Below are 18,454 nucleotides of genomic sequence, written 5' to 3'. Positions count from 1 at the left end.
GCCTTTGGGCTTTCTGTCTTATTGATCAGAGGACTTCTGTAGGAAAGTGGTTAGTGAGACATGTCTATTTCCAAGATAATGGAGAAGAGGTTTATAATCTTAGCACTTAAAATTGGATCATCACTGAACATACTTTTCCATTCAAATCTCACTGTACATATGGGCAGCTTCTATATTAGGAGTATCTGTCAGATCCATTATGGTTTTTGTAGGATATTGTGGGATACCTGGGCTTCTAACGTTCACATTTCTATGGCAAATGCATTAAGAGTGCCACACAAATAGATTTTAGGAATCTTACAAATTAGAGATTAGCTGATAAATTCAATAAACAAATGTTTTGGTTTTCTAACTAGAGAAAATTAAGGAAAATCAGCATAAATTATTTGAATTTGCTCATTACTTCTATAAATAATATACATATTGTGTTTCACCATTTTACATCTTGATGGATTTTTATGAATTTGTAAATATTTGAAAGATTAAGTATAATACTCCTTCTTGTAAGAGCCTATAAACAGAATGGCTTTCTTATTTTAAATGTTTATATATTATTTGCAATACCAAAAAGTTTCCAAAGATTATGAAAATGTAATAATTGTAATTAAGCATTTGATGATGCCATAAATATATGGTCAAACTTATATTTCTAAACCTGATGTGTGGGTTAATTTGCTTGGTTTCTTCTAAGAAATAATTCATCATAAACAAGCAAACTAAGAAACAAAAATCAAAGCAACTGATTTTTCTATAAGTAAAAACAATCAAGTAAATATACATTCTACTTCCTAATGGGCAGTGCAGCAGAAATTTTATCTAACCTGCTTTGTTGTCCCTCATAACTGATTTGCCTATTTTCATACTTTAAGGGGGAAATACATTACTGTAGTCAGATCGACTTTATCAGCCATTAGTGTAGAATCATCACAGACTTTTGAGCTCCCTACATCTTTAGGCAGCTCTCATTTTTATACAAATTTTAGTGATTGATTTAATATTTACTTGGACCAAATAGTGCAGCTGAGATTTTCTGCCTCCACCCATCCTCATCCTTTTGGTTGCCCAGCAACAAAGAACAGACTAGGCCCAGCAGGACAGAAAAATAGGTTAACTATCATAGAAACTGACGAGATGAAACTATTTCTTTGAATGCAGATTAAACCCTGGGGAAAGTTATCTGGCAACTTAACCTGTCTAATGTGGGTTGTGTGCATGTATGGATGTAAATATACACATAAATGTGATCCCCCAAAGCAGCAGCAGTAGGACAGTGACTTCTACCTGATGAGATTCAGTTGTCAAGCTTGCCTGGTTACTCAGAGACTGATCTGGTAGTAATTGCCCAGAGGCTCACTTTCTTTCTCAAGATAGGTAATGCACTTTGGAGTTACTGACTTCAGGGATTGAGGATTGAAAATATGAAGTCAGTGGTAAACTGTCCTGAGATGGTCTCCGTTGAAAACAAATAACAGTTCGAACATAGAAGAATTAAAGCTTATCACATAGGTGAATTTTTGTCATGAAAAAGTTTGTAGTGATAAAACTGTAGTATTTTTAGAAGTTCGGGTATTTTATAGCATATAAGAATCCTCTTAATTAGCTGTTTAATTTCATTTGAGAAGTAAAATTTTGAGTATACCATTGGTAATAAACATGATTTGTCCTAATGGACATTGTTGTTAATCAAATCCAAATAGATGTTGATTAAAAATTTCAAAGAAAATTCACCTGGGAGAGACAGTAAGATGAATTACTTATGGAAGTGCAGAAATTTTTTTCTGGACATTTTACTAAAGACCTAACATCATATAAATAGCTGCTTGAATAGGTGGTCAACTTGTTTCTTTAGGTTAAAAAAATATACATATTGTGCAGTATATTTTAGAATATTGGTATTTATAGATCTTAGATGTCTGAAAGGATAGCATCCTACATTAAATTCAGCAACATTAATACTGAAGAAAATTCACTCATACACATGTACTGTACTTTGATTCAAGATGCCTATTTACTTATAGTATTCTTAGACCATATTTGTAAATGAGAAGGGGGGCAGGGAATGCCACCAAATGAAGCAACTCTTCTAGAAACTTAATTAAAACCATGATGATACATTCAGCCTGGAGTTTAGTTTTATTTTCAGCTAGTCATCTGCAGCCATGCTTTCCACAGAGGGAGGCTGCCAGGCTCACAGCACAGCGTGCAGCTTGGATGAGCAGTATTACAGGCTGCTTATGAGCAGATTACATCTGGGATCCATGGAGAGCAGCCAGAGTGGCAAGATAGAGACACTGAATGCAGAGTGTTTTCTAGATAGGTTTTATAGCCCCCAGAATGCCTGTCACTTTGCTTCATGACAGTGTTCAGAATATTTTAAAAAAATATTTTTCTGACCTAATTGTCATTCCTAATAAGACCAATAAATCACTCTTATTTCAAAATTCAGATTTTGAAATTATTAATATGAACAAATTTTATTCTATGGACATAATTGTATTCTTCAGGTTAATTTAGTGACTTGTAATTGAAGCAGGCAGCTGGTTTGAGCTTCAGCAGCTTAATCAGCCATTCCAAGATCACAGTTTAGTTAGTTAGCCTATGTGTCTGGTTAAAAGTTTGTGTGTGTGTGTGTGTGTGTGTGTATGTGTGTGTGTACACACACATTCATGTTCAAAAGAGCAACTACACAGTGGAAATGGGGAAGATTCATCCATTTGGGTCATGACAGATGTATATCTTAGGATATGGACATTCATTCAACAAATATGTATTTAAAAAGTAGGATGTACTACGAAGTCTAGATACCAAAATAAACAGAACATGTCCTGTTCTCCTGCAACTTTCAGTTTGTTTTTCTAGGCTACAGCAAAGCAGAGCCTATAAGGAAGGACTAGGGCCTGAAAGGAGGTCTGTCGATCCATCATAAGAAGGCAGATGATAGGATATACGTTGCCTCTGCAGTATCTGAGAGGACATTCACTTCAGCAAACAAAAACACAGTTGGCATGTGGATTTGAAATCTTGATGTACCCCAAAAGAAAGGCAGTATGTAAAAAATAAAAAAATAAAATAACACAGCAAATCTGAGACTACTACCCTGACAAATGCCTGCTTGTGAAGGTGGCCTTTGGCTGATGTTCAGGAACTTGAATGATAAACACTGAAGAACTGAGAGCATCTGTTTTCAGATGCTTACTCTATCTAAATTGCATGAAAAGTGCTGTTTATATGGAACATCTGTTTTCCTGAGAGTCTGGAATGTGGGTACATGCTAGGCAGGCAGTGCTTCTGATGACTAGATCCCAACAAGATTCCTAAGCAATGAATCTTTAATGAACTTCCCTAGTAGACAATATTTCACAGGTGTTGGCTTAACTTGCTGCTGAAGAAATCATGATTTTTGTGTAAATGATATTTTAGAAAACCCTTAAATTCTTGGGCTCCTTTTCTCCAGGTTTCAGCCTATTGGGTCTTTTCTCTCTGCTCCATTAGCCTTTTGCTGCAATCACATTCATATATATAACAATTTCTGGGTGCTATTGAATCCTTTTGGTGAATCCGTGAGACTGGGAGTGTCCTTCTGGGGATGCTCAACAGAAGCTGAATCTGGATTTTTTTTTTTTAATCGATAGTTAGAAGCAGGAAATCTGATGGATAGCTGCATCTTGTCTGTTATTTCTGTAGTCCAGATATGAGACTCCTGGACAAATTGGCCCAGTGAGATACAGCAGTCAGTCTACCTTCCTTGCTTTCCTACCCTCTAGTTTTTAGTGACAGAAAACTTAAGCTAAATGGGAATTTAGCTTGATTCTCATAACTGAGCAGTCTTGGCATAGTTTGCTTGAATTTCATGCACAGCTCAAATAATGTCTCATTTCTGAACTTCGCTGCTGTTCTGATATAGATATAGATATAAATATAGATATCATAAGATGGCTATACAAGTTACAACCTCATGTTTTCCCTCTAAGCAAAAACCAAAATTGAAAGTTAGAGTTCATGAATTTGTTTTTTGCCATGTACCCCTGTGAATCACATATGGAGGCCTCTCAGGATCTTGACATGAGCTTCCTCTATTCTATCTATCCCCTCAAAACAGGACCAAGAGCCATATTTTCCCAAAGTGAGATGAAGAGGTCCTGGGAGACCAAAAGCACAACAAATGCTTATCGTTCCCATTACCTCTGCCACTTAAGAATCACTGGTCCAGCTGAGAAATTTTATAGCTATTTTTGTGTGCCTTTTGGGAAAGTTTACCCTAAAGGAGTTTTATGTATCTGGCACAGTATTATGATGAAAAGGGTCCATAGATTAGGTCCCACTTCTGAAACCCGCCTTTCATATTCTTAAGTCTTATATGTAAATGTATAGTGGAATAGATGCCATATCTCAGTCCAGAATATTTTTCATATTTTGTGTAAGTAACTAGAACTTTGCCTATCAGATCAATTTAGATTTTAGCCTTATTTTTCCATCTAAATTTGCTAATTTACTGGGCATGGTCATGCACACCTATAATCCCAGTAATTTAGGAGGCTGAGGCAGGAGGATTTCAAGTTCAAAGCCAGCCTCAGCAATTTATGGAGGCCCTAAGTAACTTAGCAAGACCTTGTCTCAATTTAAAAAACAAAGAAACAAACAAAAAAAAAAAAAAACATTTTTTTAAGGGACTGGGGATGTGGCTTAAAGGTTAATCAGCCCTAGGGTTCAGTCCCCATTACCAAATAAATAAATAGAAATCGCTAATTGAACTCAAATTATTACTTTATTCCTATTGTCTTTTGATTTTTGTCTCTTTCTCTAATTATTCATTTTCTAAGCACAGTAATTTAACTTCCCATCCCTTTGAAGAAAGGAAATGAGCTTTTTATGAACAATTGTTTCCTAGAAACTATCAACCTTTCATATGCAGTTCGGGAGGAAATAAGATGCAGAGTCCATAGGCATTGACCTCATATGATAATTTATTTCCCAATTGCTTGTTTCTTTGAGTTTGATTAAGAAATCAGTGTGCAGTTTACCTCATTCATAGTAGATCTCTAAAACCATGAACTAAATACATGTAAAATTATTTCAATTCCATTATATCTTTTTTTCTTTCTGTTAGTCTATAAAGGTATAAATAAGTTCATGCTAACCTCTATCTCTAAAGTGTTAAACCTACTATAAACATGTTTTTTTTGTTTTTTTTAGATTTCATTTTGGTGATGAAAACAATATTCCCTGTGATTTTAAGTAACCTTGTAGATCTTAAAAACATGAGATCTGTAGTATATACCAGAGGTTAAACCACCATTTAATTTATTGCAAGCAATATGAGCAGCACCTTGAAATGATACTGTATACCCGTAGGGAGAAAAGAGGACACATTTCCAATTTTTATAATGGTTTTTCTCTGGTGCATGCACACATTTTTCCACTCTATATTTCTTTTCCTTCTCTCCTGTCCGTTTTGTTCTTTTCATCTTTTCATTTTATACACAAAGAAAAATAACATATTAAACATTCTGTTTAAATATCCTGAATGTGTAATATCACCCATTTGCACATTTAATTCTTTCATGCTGAGAGAATAACCAAGAGAGATGTAAACAGTGTGGGTGCCTCTGGTTCCATTCCATGAACATATGCCCTAGATTGAGCAGTGAAATGGGAAATTGCAATCTGCGCTTTCCTCATGAGGTCTCAATTCTCTGTGTGTCTCTCGTAGTTTGAGTATCATGCTGATTTGAGTGTGATTCCTCAATTTAAAGATACAGATGTTACAGATAAAATGGCCCTAAAAACAAACCAGCTGTTTTACCTGGTGCTTTGATGAAGAAATAGTAATCCAAGCACCACTGATTATGGGGGATGTTTGCTGACTACTGTGGAGCTATTGAGCTGCAGAATGTGGTATGTCAGTCATCAAATGAATATGCAAATACTATTTATTGTTATTGTGGTAAATTGAAGAGTTTTCTGATGTAATTGTGAGATGTTTAGAACCTAAACATTTCCACTGTACTGTATTCATTACTATCATCTCCTCCTTCTAATGATTTGGATTTCAAGTTTTCATTGGTTCTTTTCTGTGTAGTAATTTGATAATAGATGTCACAGTCTTAAAAAGAAACATTTGACCCATGCATCATATCCACTTCTAGAAACTTCTTCTAATGGAATATTCCTACAAATAGAAAAAAAATGTTCAAATTATACAAATATGTTCACTGCAGAGCTTTATATGAGAATAAAAATCAGTATCTATATTCTCAACAATGATGGATTATTAAATTTAATAATGCCTCCTCAATATAATAGCGTGTTAGTCATTAATAATAGTTGCTATGATTAATTACAGCTAATGTCAAGTGTTTACTCTGTGCCAAGCATATAACAAAAATGCATTTTGTAACAAAAATGCAAATAATGATAGGAAGTGAAAGAAGAGTGGTTTTTAATAATATTTGGTAGTTTCTAATTTCTCTACAATGAAAATATTATATTCGGTCAATCAATTAACAATTTTCTAACTGTGCCATTGGTCACGTGTGTCTATTTTAATAAAAGTTTATACTAATTAATAAAATAAAACATTTCCTTCCTCGCCACATAATCCACATTTCCCATTCTCAAAAACTGAATGTGGCTGCTTCCTGCCAGATTGGACAGAGCAGATATAAAACATCCCATCCTCACAGGCAGTTTTGGGCAGCGCTGCCCAGCCTGGCATTAGAGGTTGTAGTCCAGCAGATAGATATTCCCCGTGGAAACATTACAACAGCTTCACCTTGTTACTGCTTTCAGCCATGGGACAGCTGCATCTCTTTCCTACATACTTAAGGCAGGAGCTGGGAATTGTCCTAATAGTTTTCTACTAAGCAGGGATCTTGAGATCCTGAAATTGGGAGCTCCACTGGGGTTTATCTTATAGACAGGCTGTGCAGCCTGGCGCAGCAGAGCTATGTTCTTCTAAAATGCTTACTCTATTTTAACCCGCCTCAGCCAAAGGCGTGTTGACTTGCGCATCCCCTTTTTCAACAGATGGAGCTATTGCCTCCCAGAAAGAATGACCAAAGCCACCTTTCTTACTCCAGAGACCTTTTAGCTCACAGGAATACTGATAAAGGAATAACTATCAACTGGTATCAGTTGCTTGTCTTCAGGAAAACAAGCATTGAACTGAGGTTAGAACTCGTTTGTCTCCTCCTTGGTACTTTTTTCATCACATTCTTTTAGGTTAAAAGTTAAAAGAATTGAGGATATACCTTTAAATTCCACTCTACGTTCTAGGAAGTTGAAATTCCCATGCATGAGGAAAGGGCATGCCTTTTTGCCTTGCTTGTAGCTTGATTCTAACAATCATAAAAATTGCAAATATTTTTGTCTCATTATTGGTAAAATAATTTCTCCATAAAAGCATATATGACTTTTTAAATCTTGATTATGTAAAAACTGGCAATAAATAGTAAATAGGTTATATTATAAAATACTTGAAATCTTAAATATCAATATCCTTCAAGTTTTTAGAAATTAAACTCCATTGAGCACTGTTATGTTCTTCTTGAAATTAAATTGTGTTTTGGAAAATAACATCTGCAGTTTAGTCACATCCTGAGGTGCATTCAGCAGAGGCAGACCCACCTCCTGTTAGAGTTCTGCCGCTGCTGGTTGGGGTTTCATCTTTTTCCCTGCAGGATGATTCATGGTCGTAGGAGTTCACAAGCACATATATGAAATTCATCTTGCTAATTTCCTTGTAGCAGTGGTTAGAATGGTTCTTGTGAGCATTCCATAATTTCATTTCTATATCTTCTTTTCCTTTTTCCTTTTTCCTTTCTTTCCTTTTTCTTTCCACTTTCTGTCCTTTATCTTTCTCTTGTCTCCTTGCTTTATTCGCTAATCTTTGCACTTGTTTTTTTTGTTGTTGTTGTTGTTTGTTTTGTTTTTTAACTGCTAGCTGCCTCCTGTATTCACCCCTTTGGAAGGACCATGGACTTAATGATTGCTGATGCAATTTAGTTGTTTGCCTTGACTTTTAAAAACATGTATATTAAAAGTACCCCCCAAAATATAAGTTTAATTTTATTTTTTCTTCTAATCATTTCAATGTTGGAATTTTTACTTTTTCATGTATATTTGGTCTGGGTTTAATCACCCCAATATTAAGGCTAAATTACTTCAAGTGGACAAAGTTTTTCATAGACTAAAAGGCTGTATTTATTCCTTTTTAACATTTGTTTTCTTACTTGACTAAATCATTAAAGATATTAGTAATTTGATTATCTGAATGTTGATTATGGATCTGAGAAAAAATTTAAAGAAAACATTGTTTTCTACTGTGATTCATCACATTAATGATCTATAAAGCAGATTCATCCTGTGGGGTAACTGATGTTCAGTGAGTTAGAATTGTGCACAATAAAACAAAATAAATTTTTAGTTCTATTTTAAGGTGACCATGATTTTTATTGACCTCAAAGCTTTCAAAGTCCATTTTCAGTTCAGTTTATTGATCTAATTCTATATGAAAAGCCCTTGTGACATGAAACTTCTAGCAGAAGCCTGGAGTGGCCATGTTTGCCAAATGTTTGCAAAGACATTTGGTAAAATCCACTAAACATTTGCTAAGATATTCTGACTCCTGACCAGATGTACTAAAATGTTTAAAAATAGATTACTTACTTTTTATTTCACTGATTTAAAGCATTTACATTACTAATGCATTAGTTGTAGTCATTTATTTATTGTTCAGTAAATAGAATGAATTTATTTTTTCAATTCTATGACTTTAAAATTGAAACACTGTGGCTGCTTTACTATAATATGCTGATTTTAAGTCTTCTGGGTATAGACCAAGGAGTGGGATAGCTGGGTCAAATGTTGGTTTCATTCCAAATTTTCTAAGGAATCTCCATAGTGTTTTCCAGATTGGTTGCACCAATTTGCAATCTCACCAGCAATGTATGACTGTGCCTTTTCCCCCACATCTTTACCAACATTTATTGTTGTCTGTATTCTTAATAACTGCCATTCTGACTAGAGTGAGATGAAATCTTAGAGTAGTTTTGATTTGCATTTCAATTCACAGTAGCTAAACTGTGGAAGCAACCTACTACTCTTCAATAGATGAATGGATAAAGAAACTGTGGTATATATACACAATGGAATATTACTCAGCATTAAAATACAATAAAATTATAGCATTTGCAAGTAAATGGATGGAGTTGGAGAATATGCTAAGCAAAGTAAGCCAATCCCCCAAAACCAAAGGCTGAATGTTCTCTCTGATAAGTAGATGCCATCCATAAAGGGGACTGGGAAGCATGAGAAAAATGAAGGAACTTTGGGCAAAGGGGAGGGAGGTTGGGGAGGGGTTTTGGGGGGCAGGAAAGATAGTGCAGAGAGATGGATATCATTTCCCTAAGTACATGTATGATTACACATATTGTGTGACACTACATTGTGTATAATCAGAGAAATGTGAAGATGTGCTGCAGTTGTGTACAATGAATCAAAATGCATTCTGCTGTCATATATACTTAATTAAAATAAATAAATTAATAAAAATTGAAACATTGTTTTCATTTAGTAACAGAATCTGAACATACTATTTGTTGACTTAAATTACAAAAAACAAAAAAATGTTTGTTTTTTTTTTAAATCCAACTAGTAAGATATTCAAAAATTAAAACTGGATCCAGGATACCATTCACAAACGCACATTTAAAAAATTATACAATTTGTATTGCACAAAAGATAAGTTTTTTTACTTAGAATTGCTTTTCCTACTTTTAATCATGACTTTTATTTTTATTAAAAAAAGCTAGGGGACTGGGGATGTGGCTCAAGCGGTAGCACGCCTGCCTGGCATGCGTGCGGGCCCGGGTTCAATCCTCAGCACCACATACAAACAAAGATGTTGTGTCCGCCGAGAACTAAAAAAATAAATAAATAAATATTAAAATTCTCTCTCTCTCTCTCTCTCTCTCTGTCTCTCTCTCTATCTTTTAAAAAAAAAGCTACACATTTTTAAATGAATACCTTATTTTCTATAAATATATGTAGATAAAATGAATTTATGAAAAATCTCAACCCACTACATAGAACACTGCTGAGCATTTTCCTAGATTTAGGAAATAGACTATATTTATTGTGGCTTTTATCTCAATAATATGGAAATATCTTATTATAATTTAGAGTAGATTAAACCAAATTATAATATCAAAGTTAGAATCTACTTAAAATTTTAAATTTTTATTGCTGATATATGGGTTGGTAAATTGTTAATATAAGTGTCAGGGTTTGTATCCTTTTGTTCTTTGCTCAATGATAATGTTATCCTACAACCTTGGTTTATAAACAGAGGCAGAAAATATAATATGACTTTTGTCTTTATATCTTTGCTTTTCACTTGCTGTCTTTAGAGAGAAATTTTTGGTCTTCTCTGTCACAAAGGACTTTTATGTCATTATTTTGAAGCTTGTGATATTTCTTATTTTTTTTAAAAAAATGGCTGGGTTTGTTTTATATTTATTAATTGCTTGTTTGCTGTGGTTGTGTTTTTAGTGGCAATCTCATGAGAATACTTTTAAAAATTGGTGTACTTACTTACTGTGCTCAGTTTATCAGGAAAAAAGAAAACAGTGAGAATGAAAATAAGGATTAAAGTAAAAAAAAAAAACCGGGGCGGGGGGGCCTTCCTTTTGACTAACATTTCTCAAAGCCTCAACAGTTGTGCAGATAAGTCACAATGATAACATCATAAACAGTACAGTTCCAATAGTAGGTCCTCTGGGTCTGCTCCAGGGAGCAGTAAAGCCACACACATTAGCTCTTCTCCCCATAAAACCTGAATAAGTTGAAAGGATGAGAAACTGTGACCTTGCCAACTTGTTTCAGGTCATGCAGGTTAAGGAGATGGGGTTAGCCACAGCCTTACTCATTACAGAAGTGCAGCCATGGCTTTCTCTCTGTTCAGGCTGGTTTCCCACTTAGAATATAAATAGCATGCCTTGTGTAGCAGTGGTGGGAATGTAAACCACAATAGAGTGCCTGCTCTTAGGTGATTTTCAAACTTTTGAGGCTAGATAGACCTGATAGATCTCGTATGATTAAAGTTAAATTAATGTATGAATTTACAGATTTGATTTAACCACTCACAAACCATATTCATTATTCCCATAAGTGTTACTTTTCAACATAGGATTATTCTCTTCCTATGGTATCTTCAAATATTTTTGAAAAGAAAGAAAAAAGAACCTTAGACAACAAATAGTTGTGATCCAATCACTTACAAAAACTATAATTTCATAGCAAAGAATGGAAATGGTTTCTGAATGTCTGAAAAAGCTATATTAATGTTGAGCACAGATAGATTTTAGCAGTAATGTGGTTTATAGAATGAGCCTGGGTCTGAGCCTGTCCCTAACACTAACCTCAAGTAAGTTCACAACTTCTTTAAGCCTCCAAGTTTCTAATATATAAAAATGCAATAATGGTATTTATCTTAAAGATTATCAAGAGTAATAGGCCTGCAGAAAAGAATATCCATTAATTCCAAGTTCTTGTTTCAGTCCTCATTATAGAGTCCTTGAAGCAATGTATTTTCAGGACTCCTACAGTTCATTAGCTGAAGACGCAGAAGAGCTGAGACACAATCAGAAATACTCATGTGCTTTCTCAAGATACATCACAGACTCCTGTCTTCTTTGGCTTAAACTATTTATGCTCTTCTTATGAAACAGGAACTGAAGACTAGTTTATTCCTTCTGTGAAAGCATAGGCTCTTGGACTAAAAAGTGAAGGGAAGGCTGAGAGTTCAGTAGAGGAGTCAGAAGACCAAAGAAGTAAAGATGCTGTAGTAATGGTCATCCCCACATGTAGCCTGGAACTCAGTAGCCTGACTGAAAATGATGGGGGTGGGGGCAAGGGGAATAGTTGGTAAAGAGTTTAGCTGTCTGGGCGTCTGAGACTGGCCAGGGCTGGTGCTATGTATCTCTCTTGAGGGCAGTGTACTTCAAAGGTATCCCAGAAGACTGGCATCTTAAATACATTCTCAAATTTCACTAAAAAAAAAAAAAAAGCAAAACATTACTTTTGAAACTTTGAGAGATTTTCAGTCAGTAATTTCCAATGTTGTTCAAACTTTAAAAAGTATGAAGAAATTTAAGTTACTCAAAATCCCACCTCCCAAAGATGACAGCAAACTCCTAATTGTGCATCTATACTGAAACTTAGAAAATTAAAATCACATACTATGTTCCAGTATATAAATGTTTTACTTACTATTAGTGTGGTACTATTTTTTCATGTTGTTACCTATTATCTTGAAACATGTCCTTAATATCTGTGTAGAATTATTCTGGCTAGGCCTTAATTTTGTTAACCAGTCCTAAAATGCATGGTATCAGTGTATGTATAGTTTTCTGTTGTTGCTTCAAAATATTGCAAATTTTAGTGACTAAAAAATTCACTGGGGCTGGGGATGTGGCTCAAGTGGTAGAGCTCTTGCCTAGCATGCGTGAGGCACTGGGTTCAATTCTCAACACCACATAAAAATAAAAAATAGATAAAAAAGATATTTTGTCCACCTAAAACTAAAATAAATAAATAAATTTAAAAAAAATTTTAAAAAATTCACAAATTTATTATCTGACAGTCCTGTATGTCAGAAATTTGGCAGAGGTCTTAGTGGGCTGTAAGCAAGAGTTGGCAGGGGTGCAATCCAGTGTGGACATTATAGGCGCTAATTTATTTCCTTACCTTTTCTCCCTTATAAAAGCCTCCCAGGTTTCTTTTTTATGTCCACCCATGAGTGACAAGGGTAAACATGTTTCTTAGCTCTGGGTTCATGCTTCTCCTCTCAACACAGGTGATATTGTCACTTCTATGCCTTTCTTGCCAAGAAGAAAGAAAATCTAGAAACTTTTTGTAAACAAAGTATTTAGGTTAAATGTAACAATGGCCTTCGCAACAGAACAATTAGTTACTTTTCCATGTAGTTAGAATATCTAACCCAGATGTCAGCAGTGGTCACTGGAATAGAAGCATCTAGATGGAAAAGAAAGTCTGCCGATGGGTACTTAAGGAAAGCTGAATATCTAATAATTCCTTGCCCTACCATTGATTGCCATAATAAAGAGGGAGCAGACATCTTCTCAGTCATTTGCAAAAGGACTCTCTTTGTTGTTTACATTCTCCTGTTAAGCCTGCTCCTTGAGTGTATTTTCACTAGAGCTCTCAATGGAGAGGAGAGTTTAGATGTCTGGGCTTCTGAGACTGGCCAGGGCTGGTGCTATATATCCCTCCTGAGGGCAGTGTACTTCAAAGGTATCCCTTTAACAGACTGCCTGCCCATCTGCCCATCTTTGGGGTCTCTTTCTAACTAATTGCTTTTATGGTTGTTTTGTTTTATGAAATTCACTGTCAGTGACAACTTATTCAGCAGCATAAGTGCTAAGCTAAAGACTTTATAGAAATGAAAATACTTTCTATTTAAAAACAAGTAAAGCAGTAAATATGAATGAGGGTTCATGTTTTGCCCTGTATGTAGAGTGAATAAAATGAATAAGAACACTTCACAGTCTCTTAGGAACCCTGTGTTATTGTGAGAATGGAATCTAGAGCTTTTCCGAGGAGCTAGTTGCACCGTAAAATGCTTAGTATTGTCTCTTTTCAAGTTTGCGTCCCATAGGATGTTTGCACTGATTGAATGGTATATATGCATAGCACATCTGGATACCACCTGGCATTTAATAAGTGCCAATAGATGGTATCTCTCCATTTCTTCTTTTATCATGGGATGATTTCTTCCCTTATCCTGACCCTAAAATTGAGTCTTATGGACTCAAAAAAAGCTCAGTAATGTTAGTTATTTTTCTTGTTGTTTTTCTAGTCCATATTTTCCAATGACACAGCGTTATATTTTCATCATAAGAAACAGGGATGAAAAGAGCATTTCTGAAATCGATTTTACACACACAAAGAGAAACATAGTTAAGACAATACACTTAATTTGGACTTAGAAAAATGTTTAATTCAAAAGTATTTGCTTAATTTTCTTTTTTTTTTTTTCCTTTTGTTTTGCAGAATTAGCTAGATGATTCAGTTGCTTCACTGTGATATCTTAAGAATTAAAATTCATACCCTTCATGCAGTACTCCCTCAATACATGTATGCTTTTCTTCTTCAGGTCATTTTTTTCATGTATAAACATGAGAATTTTTTTTCTGTCATCTGTGAAAGGTTCTTCAGTTTTGCTAATAATGGAATAAGCCGGTCCTGGTGCTGCATGTGTGCACTAGAAATGAACCAAGTACAATTTTAGGGCTTTCCGTTTGAACATCAAAGGGCACAGTGCTGTCAGTGTGCCCACATCAAGCTAGCAGCTTAATTCACTATTTAATAATACATCGGTATGTCAGGCCTCCCTTTGCAGTTTCTTTCCCCAGGGCTGTTATAGCTTAACTGGTTCCTCTGCTATTAAAAAATCGATCAGCTTTCTTTCTATTATATTTGAAAGAGGAAAAATAAGATTTATCGATATTAATTTTAAAGTCTTTATTCACTTTACTCACCCCCCCCTTTTTCCCACAGTTTGAGAGAGTGTAGTTAAATATACAGAAGGACTATAGGTGGTAAAATAAACGTTAAAATTGGTGGCTTAGGAAGTAGGTCAAAGTAGGAAAACATGGTTTCTACACAAGAAACTTGCTATAGAGTAAGTAGGGGCTGTACCAACAGGGTCACAAAGCCTGTCCTTTTCAAAGTGGTCTTGGAACGACCAAATTCCTTTAAAATCTATCACAATCCTGGATGTGAGGGTAAAGATGGACAGAGGATGGTCCTTAAATTTTCATTTGTTAACAATCTGCAAATCATTCTTGTTTCATACCAAAGTCTGAGATCCATGTTGCTCTAAACATTTTAGCAGCCAATACAAAAAGGAAGAGGTGTTGTTCCATGATTCAGTGTGTCTAAGGTAGAGACAGCTCACTTGTCCCACTGATCATAAGCATTCCTTTATGCTACTAGGAACGATTTCTCTCTGGGTGCTTTGGTGGTGGTACATACCCTTTAATACTTGTGTATTCTTATAGAGAATCGATTCTAATAACCTAAACTCATAGGTATACGTTTCGATACTTGCGATAGTTAAACCATGCCATGCAATTCTTCTATCCACTTTATAGAAAAGAGAGTCAGGAAAAAAATGTACCAAATATAGAATATTTGCTACAGGAAACTCTCTTAGTCCTTCTTATAGTACTTGGTTACAGTTACACACTCTCCTTCACCTCTTGCTTCTTTTCTCTACGCCCCCTCTTCATCAGGGTGGAGAGTAAACATTAAATAATTCCAAGTTAGAGAAGTCATTCTAAAAAACCTTTAAAGGAGCATTAAAAAAAAAAAAAAAAAAAAAAACCTTTGGGAGCTGAGAAATTTTAATGACTTTTACAGCATCCTTTTCCCCAGGGGTGCATGCTACCAGACTCAGTTTTTCTGCTGCATGAACTCTGTGGGTAGAGCTCCCCTTCTGTTTTATCCCAGATCCCCTGCATCAAAGGTACTTCTTTAACACTATCTCCACTCAGATAATTGTCACCTGCTATGAAATCAAAACCAAGAATTTCCTTGCTGGCTCTAATGTCCATTTCTGCCACTACAGTTTTTCTAGTTAGTAAATCAAATAGGCGTTTATCATCCAGATTATGACTTGCATATCTTTGGTCCATTCCCATTCTCCTGTGTGTCATTTTTGTCTGAGTTTAAATGCTCTCCCCAACTAAACCACACAGTAAACAGCATCTTGAGTTCTTTGCCTCTTCATAGATTTTTCAGAACTGGAATGTGGGAAACAACCACGTGGCTAACTGGAATCACTGGCAAGCTGTTTGGATGCTTAAACAGTTAATTACTACCCTCATGTTCCACCTGCATCTTGCCTTACTGCTCTCACAGAGCATGGCCCATTGTTGTGCTGCTTTTGTGTGATGGACAGTCTCCCTCAGTAGAATGCTAAGTCCCGTCTTCCCCAACAATCCCCATGTTTTAATCAGCTTTGCACGACTGTGACCGAAAGAACTGACAAGAACAGCATAAAGGAGGAACATTTTATTTTGCCTCATGGTTTCAGAGGTTCATTCCATCCATGGTTGGCCAGCTCCATAGCTCTGGACCCAAGGTGATGCAGAACATCATGGCAGAAGGAAAGCAGCTCAAGACATGGCAACCAGGAAGCAGAGAGATATCTGCTCACAGGGACAAAATATAAACAACAAAGGCAGGCCCCCAGTGACCTACCGACAGTCACCACCCAGCTTAGGTTAAAGCTCTCGTAATCCAATCATTTCATCTGGAAACATTCTTATATCGTCTCACACATAAGCTTTTGTGGGATACCTCATATCTAAACCATAATATCATCTTTTTTATTTCCTTCCACTGCATAGCAGTCCATTATGCACTTATTTCTGTTTAAAAAGTCTGTTGCCATCACCATGTCTAAATATTTGTTGAATTGGGTAGTTAAGAAAGGATTATTAGCATGTCTTGTTTGTAGTATGTCAGCACCAGGAGGTAAAGGGCATGGTTTATTCTGTTGAACAAAATACTAAGTCTGGAAAAGGAAAAAAAAAAGTCTCTCTGAAGACAAACATACAATGTGAGTTTCTCATGATTATTTTATTTCCTTAAAGTAATATTATATTTAGTTCACAGAGTTGGAAGCTAATGGTGCTTGAATACAATGTATAGCATATTCTAATCTACAAAATTTTAATACACAAAAATTTAAGAAATGTGTGTTTATGGAAAATGGGAAACATAAAGAAGAAAAGTCATACCTTAATCTCACCACCTTGAGATTATCTGTCTGATATTGTGGTTTATTTATTTTGCCTTTAATTAAGTGAGATTCTGCCCTTGCATACTTTTGTACTTTGCTTTTTTCGTCACTTCATTCTCATGCTCCTGATCTGTTTTCCCAGTTTGTGATTCCACAAGAGATAGAGTTATAAATAATGTGCATAAAAGTACATATCTTTGCATAATCACATTCTTTGTGACCGTGCTCTAAAATGTTTTTATATAGAATAAAACATTCTTGCAAACTTTTTTACTCATGAATGTTCAAGGCTGTTAGCGCTTAAAATAAAATATCATTTTATTCCCTTTGAAGTCAGTCCTAAGAGCAATATTCTTCCTGAAACAAATGCCATGACCTGCCCTTTTTTTTTTTTTTTTCCCTTCACACTCAGGCTCTTAAACCTCCTGAGAAGAATTTTAAATAGACTGTCACCTTTGCTTTAATGAGGGGTTAGATGGGCACAACTTGAAACTAAGTACATAATAAAATGATGGAAAGAGGAGTTTGTGTCAGTGTTAGCATAAAAATTAAGTCATAGGTAATCTGTGTGTATTTGTGGGTGTGTGTGGGTGCATGGGCTACTAGGAATTGAACCCAAGAGTGCTCCTACCACTGAGCTACAACTCCTGACTTTTTTTTTTTTTTTTTTTTTTTTTTTTTTTTGCTGTTTCAAGACAGAATCTCACTGAGTTACAGAGGCTGGCCTTAAACTTGAGATCCTCCTCCCTAAGCCTCCTTTGATATGGAGTCATTTTTAAAGTGGTTTTCCAGTGATCAGGGCACCTGGTAACTCAAAGTGGTCAGTGAAGTGGGAAGGAGTATAGCTAAATGAGGATGAGGATGGAAGTGGAGAGTGCATCGGAAGCATTCAGGACATCGCCCTCTACCCTTGCCCTTTATCCCACTCCAAGGAACTTTTTTTTTCTTTTCTCTAAACCCTCTGGATTATTTGAATACTTTATTCTTAACATTATTATAATTATTTAAGAAGTTTAAAAATTGGACAGACTAAAATTCACTTAGTGTATCTTAATTATATGCCTAAAAGGTAAAGCTTTGATACATGAATTATATTTCAATAAAGATATAGGGGGCTGGGGTTGTGGCTCATTGGCAAAGCACTTGTCTCACACATGTGAGGCACTGGGTTTGATCCTCAGCACCACAAATAAAGATATTGTGTCCATCTATAAGTAAGTAAGTAAGTAAATAAATAAATAAATATACAAGGTCAAAGGGGTAGCAGGGTCACATCCCATTCATTTATTAAAATAAACATTAGTAAGTGTCTGAAATGTAGTCATAAACCTGCTTCCACATTGATTTTCTTACATAAACACACTTATATTGTCATCTATGAATTTTAAATTTTAGTTTCTTTAAAACAGAACAAGAACTAAAACATAACTTTTGAGAAGAAAAGCAAGGACAGAATCTTCCTAGACTTTCACATTTTATCTCTAATTTTTTTAAGGTTGTGTTATACAGTTTTAATAACTTATCTTTCTTGACTCTTTCCCAAAATTAGGGTTTGGTTTTTATTACAACTCTTTTAACATGTACAATTAATTGATTTATTTATTATGTTTTAAGATAATTGCA

The 18,454-nt window shown here is 35.2% G+C and overlaps 1 protein-coding gene across 1 annotated transcript in view; it reads left to right on the top strand.

The window, feature by feature from the left end:
* Slc2a13 (solute carrier family 2 member 13) overlaps positions 1-18,454 on the top strand; it is a 335,517-nt gene that overhangs the window by 196,543 nt on the left and 120,520 nt on the right. The gene's annotated exons all lie outside the window — the stretch shown is intronic.

This window comes from Callospermophilus lateralis, chromosome 4 (assembly GCF_048772815.1).
Source record: "Callospermophilus lateralis isolate mCalLat2 chromosome 4, mCalLat2.hap1, whole genome shotgun sequence".
NCBI classification, from domain to species: Eukaryota; Metazoa; Chordata; class Mammalia; order Rodentia; family Sciuridae; genus Callospermophilus; species Callospermophilus lateralis.
This window is presented reverse-complemented; position numbering and strand designations above follow the sequence as displayed.